This window comes from Phocoena phocoena, chromosome 1 (genome assembly GCF_963924675.1).
Source record: "Phocoena phocoena chromosome 1, mPhoPho1.1, whole genome shotgun sequence".
Classification (NCBI taxonomy): Eukaryota; Metazoa; Chordata; class Mammalia; order Artiodactyla; family Phocoenidae; genus Phocoena; species Phocoena phocoena.
In genome coordinates this window covers 12,224,088-12,230,087 of record NC_089219.1, presented here as the reverse complement: position 1 = coordinate 12,230,087, position 6,000 = coordinate 12,224,088, and positions in this window count along the sequence as shown.

Below are 6,000 nucleotides of genomic sequence, written 5' to 3'. Positions count from 1 at the left end.
AGGTCTCCTAGAATATTCCTCTAAAATATCCTCTTACACATTTAGTTTTTGCCCAGTCAAGTTTTACAGAATATTAACTTTAGTTTAATCCTATTTGGAATAGTAAATGTACAACTTGACGTTGGCTTATATAGTTCATAGATGTTCGTATATAGTTTGTAGTTGATGTTCGTGTCCTATATGTTCATATTCATAGTTCATGTTCATAGTTGGAAATCTTAAGATTTCCAATATAGGGAAAGTTTTAGATGAAAAAAAAACTCTGCTAAATGCTAGATAAATATCTCATTTTTATTGTCATTCACATGGTGTCTGTTATACTTCAAATGCATGCATTTGTAATCTTATTAATGAAATCATTTACTCAACATTTATTAAATCTTAACAGTAGAAGGGACCTTCACAGTTACTAATTGTAATGAGGAAACAAACCCAGAAAAAGTCAGTCAGATGAAAAGCATGTGCTACGTTGAAGTCCATATACATCTACCTCCTAATAATTAGTATTCAACCTACTTTTTTCTTTTGCTTTGGATTCTTGATCTTAACTAATACCATGGGACAACTAATCCTTCCTTTGGACTTGTTATAGTCTATCCTCTTCCTCAATGAAAGCCTCGTTGCTCCTCCAAAATCATCATGTTCTTTGTAGAAAGAAGTTAGTGGGACTTCCCTGGTGGCGCAGTGGTTAAGAATCCACCTGCCAGTGCAGAGGATACGGGTTCAATCCCTGGTCCGGGAAGATCCCACACGCCACAGAGCAGCTAAGCCCGTGCGCCACAACTACTGAGCCTGCTCTCTAGAGCCCACGAGCCACAACTACTGAAGCCTGTGCGCCTAGAGCCCATGTTCCACAACAAGAGAAGCCACCGCAATGAGAAGCCCACGCACCACAATGAAGAGTAGCCCCTGCTCTCCGCAACTAAAGCCCGCACACAGCAATGAAGGCCCGACACAGCCATAAATAAATAAATAAATAAATAACTTTTTTTAATTAAAAAGAAAGAAGGTAGCTTTTGCCTTCAAGTACAAAGCACCTCTGCCTTGCCTTATGGTTACGGTTGAGTGGAATAAGCATTGCAGTTTGCAGGGCCTTTTCCTGATCTTTTTTCAGGTTGAAGCTTTATCTGTCGTGGGTGCCTGGGTTACTGATGAGATTTTACGTCCATTTTTAGAAGATAGGGCCGGGAGGAGAGCATTGGGTTCCCCATTTTCCTGTAATAGATCGATGTTGCTGGCATTGGTTTATATGTAGTCATAAAAGAATGATGATGGCCAGCGGCAGCTCTGTGAAGTGGAAACTTTTACTATCATCTGCATTTTACAGAAAGGGAATTGAGGTGCAGAGATTTAAGAACTCTTGCCCCAGGGACTTAACCAGCTTTGGCTGGATTCCAAGGCAGGGGTTTTAACCGGATGTGGGGAGTCAGTCAGCCCCCTGAGTGTGTGTGACTCTCCCAGGAGAGCCCTTCAGTGCCTTCGAAGTGTCGGAGGGGTTCATCTGGGTCTGGAAAAGGCTACCAGCTGCTCTTCTAGGGGATTTTCCATTTTGTCCCCTTAAGGAATTTTTGCTCATCATGTTTTCCCGAGTGACACATTCTTTGTGCAAATTATCATAATTTTCCATTTCCCTTATGAGAAGTTTTTCCTGTTGAGAAGTTTTCAGTCACCAAGTCTTGTAGAGAATGTCTGAAAGGTTTTACGGTGAATAGAAACAAAGAAACTCTGACTTTGTGGACATTTTCTTTTTTTCTCTCTTTTTTCTTTCTTCCCTCCTTCCCTCCTTGTTTTACTTTCTCAGTTTTAATATTTTAATAGATAACATTTACAAATGGTAAAACAAAACAAACAAACAAAAAATCCAGAAAGGATACAGAGTGAAAAGTGTAAGTCCTTTCCACCCTTCCCCTGCTGCTCTGAGGGGATCCCCGTTACCACTTTCTTGTATGTCCCTCCAGAGATGTGGGCGTTTTCTTTGAAACATGAGTAAGAGGTAGGAATTCTCAGCCTGGGATGTGGTTTTGGACAAGCAGCATGGCCCAGCTTCTCCCAGGAAGGGTCGGATACTAAATATTAAGGGACGTTGAGGCACTCGAGGAAGAGGTACTGAAAACCTTCAAAGGATGTTATAATATTCAGCAGGAGGGCCGCTTGCACAGGCTGCTCAGAAAGATCCACAGTAATTGTGTTGGATTCTGGGCACCAGCCAGATCTTCCTGGTGTCAGCGAGGGGTGACGTTGTCCCATTCTTCACGTCCTGAGGGTCCAGCGCTGCGGGACTTCCTGAGTTGTTTTTCTGCTTCTGCTCTTGCCCCTTCAGCCTGTTCTCCATACTCATGCAGCCAGAGTGACCTTTCAGAAATGTGAGTCTAACCGTGGCTCTCTCTTGCTTAAACCCCTGGCGTGACTCCCATCAGCTGGGGATGAAGCTAAGTCCTGGTGTGATAGGTGTGGCCTCCAGCCTGTCCCTCCAGCTGCATTTCTCACCACTTTTTCCACTCACTTGTTAATCTCATGATGTGAAGCGTGCTGTTCTCCCCCGGCCCAGTCCCCAAGCATGCACACCGCTCTCTGTCATGCATCCAACACCGTTGCTTGTGCTGATCTTTACCTGGACGCCCTTCCTGCCTTTGTTCGTGTGTTTTTAGATGTACTAAGCACCACTTCCTTCCAGGTTGGCACTCAGTGGCACCTTTCAGCTCTCATCAGTGGGTAGTGACAGTCTGGGTCTTTCTCTCCGGGGGAAGGTCCTCGAGAGTGGGTGCCCAGACAGCCTTGGCCTTACTCCCCTTGGAGCCGCCAGCTCCCAGCAGGGCACCCGCACTAGGTAGTGCTCTGCAGTTGACTTTAAAGTACTGTCCACTACCCTGTCCCCTCAGCCCACCACATGCAAAGATTGGACCCCGAATCCATCTATATTTAACTTGAGTGGGTGATTCTTCCCAGGCTTTCTGCCCTAAGTCACACAATCACAAAGACCTGACAGCAGAAGTTTGAAGCCAGGTAGGAACAAAGTCCTTGTGCTTTTTTGTCACATTGGACTAGAATGTGGCTATCTTGGTCTCCAACTGCCTTCCCGAGGCCTTGACCAGCTGCCTTTTCCAAAAGGAGCCATGCGATTCACTGGTAAAGGGACTTCACTGGGATAACCTGGTTTGTTTTGTTTTAATTAATTCATTTTTTCCTTGTTTGTTTCACTGTGTATCAGTCACAGACTTTGTTAGAGAAAAAATACCTAATTCTACTTTTGCCGGGATTTGTGCAATACTCCCTGTTATTTATCTTCTTTAATCCTCACAGCCCTTGTATATATGGTGGTTCTCCAGTTGAACGGGTGAGCAATCTAGAACTCAGGGAAGCTTGCTTGAGCCCCCGTTGGTAATATTGGAGCCAGGATTCAAATGCATGTGCTTTGAGTCTGAGTCCATACGTCTTGTCTCTTCTTTATACAATAATCTCTCCCAGGGTGGTCCCATTCCATCTTGTGGCAAAGACTAGAATGAAGTGAAGAGATCTGTTCAACCATCTCTGCTGTTGACATCTCAACCGTAATTGGCGAAAACAGAACTCTTGCTTTCCTCCCACTAAACCTTTGCTCCCACAATCATTCCTCACCTCAGTAAGTGGCACTGCCACTTGGCCAGGTTTCTCAGGCTAAAAATTTTGGTGTCATCCTTGACTCCTTTCTTTTCTCACAACCCACATCTACTTGATCAGCCATTATGTTGGCTCCACCAAAACATATCCCTAATCTACTTCTTTCCACCTCCACCTTGGTGGAGGCCACCTCCCTCTCTTGCTTCTTTCCTGGTGTTCCTATGTCCACGCTTGCCCCCTTGCAGTCACTCTTCTGCTCTCAACCCTCCTAGGGCACCCCAGCATACTTAGAACTCCAAAGCCTAACTGGCCTCTAAAACCCTGAGTGATCGCAGCCTCTCCTGCTGCCAACCTCAGCGCTTCTCATCCTCCCACCCACTTCCTCCTTTTCAGGCACGCCGGCCCCTTTTGCCAAGGTCACACCTGTCTCAGGACCTTTGCATTTGCTCTACTTTGTACCTACTGTAATGGTCCCTGGGCTTATGGTAGCATGGCTCACTCTTCATTCTGGTCTTTGCTTAAATGTCACCTCCTCAAGAGAGGTCCTCCTTGACCCTTCTCTTAGATAGTTAATAGCCTCTGCCTCGGCTTGCTTTGGTTTTCTTCACAGCACTTAGTATGTGACATTATGTATTATATTGATTTATTACCTGTCTTCCCCGCCAGGCTCAAAGTGAGAATACTGCCCCTAAGGTGAGCACAGAGTAGGCACTCATGAAATGTTTGAGAAATCTTTGGTCTTCGTTTGTATCTGTTTCTTAATTCGTGGGCTGAGGACCCCTGGGGAATGCAGTATGTATGAGCAGTTGTGCGGCTATATCACACCACAGACCTTCTGTATGTTAGGGGGGATTTATCATTCACTCACATAGAACTGCTTCTCAAACACCTATTAGTGCTGTTGTGATTAATAGATGGGAAATTCATTTTTCATAGTGGTTTTTGTCTATATTTTTTCAGTTAACAAGCACCAAAAGTACAATGATCATTTCATGAGGGTCCACAGAATATTTTGACCTTGAGCTGGTCCTATTCAACAAGGCCAGGAATTGGTTCTATACCAGGCCTGTACCCCAACTTGATTTGAGGGCAAAGTCCTAGGGTAGGTGCTGTAAACAGCTGTAAGGAAGAAACAAGAAGTCGGCCTACCCAGCAATGAGTTTATTAAACTTGGTAGGGGAGTCCACCTACCAGTATAATTTCAGGCTGTGTCCATGTGCCACCACCACTCAGGGAGTACTGGGCAGAGGGGAGCAGGGGGGACGTTGGGAGAATGATCAGACCCCATGCCAGTCCCACATGTTCTGATTTTGTCTTTCTGGTAGCAAGGCCCTTGATTTATCCCGTGTCAAGCTTCAAGAGTCCCCAGAGCAAGTACTAGCATGATGGGTTCTAAACTGGCACAGGTGCTGGGATACAGGACGCACTTTCTTCAGGGCCAGCCAGCCTTCCCGCTCAACCACGTTCCTAGAGCAGTGGGGTCCATCGGGGGTCAGGGAAAGGGATGTCCACTCCCTCTTCAGAAGTGTGGTTAAATTTAGAGATAGTACAAGTTGTATAGTTTGAAAAGCAAAGTCAGTAGCACAGTTTAATTTTATATTCAGACATTATTTTTAGATTTAGAAAAAAGTCAGTGTTATAAAAATAACACAAACTTCAAAGCAAACGGTACTGAATCTTGGCAGGGAGCATTCTGTAGAAGGAAGCAGTGGTTTTTCAGGGTGGGGGCCACTATTCAGGAGAAGATGAAACGTTTGGGGCTGTTAGGAAGGGCTGAGTCAGGTTTGTGTGTTTTTACAAAGTGGAAATGGACTTCTAAAAGTTTGAGAAGCACAAGCTTAATATAAGAGCTGTGTTTGCTGGGCAAGGAGGAAAGTTCCAGTACGGTTGGTTTTGTTGATATTTGCTTCTCTGCCACGTTGCGCTGAAAAGGGACGGGTTGTCACAGCAGGTGGGTTGGTGGAGTCGAGCAGGTAGCTTTCATGTTTGCAGGGCTGGCCTGCTGGGAACTTCCGTTCCCTTGGCCTGAGTTTGTGTATGCCAGGTTGTGTACACGAGCCACCAGTATTTCTGGAAAATCAGGAACGCTGATCCCTGTCATCGCTCTCAGGTGCCTCGAGGCCCTTGGATGGCTGTCTCCTGTCCAGGCCTGCAACTGGCACAGCATGTTCTGGGAGCTGGAGACTGCTGTTCATCAAGATTGGAGGGCATCTCCTGGTGGTAGGCCAGTTGTTTCCTGGCTAATGGTTTCCCTCTGTGCAGCAGTTTGGAAATGCATGCAGTTCAGTGCTTGCTAATAACCTGGGCAATATTTCATGTTTGACAGGTGCCCATTTGACTCTGAGATGGAGCGTTGCTCTGTGGACCCACTGAGAGCTCTGGGCAGGTGCTCCAGCCTTCAGC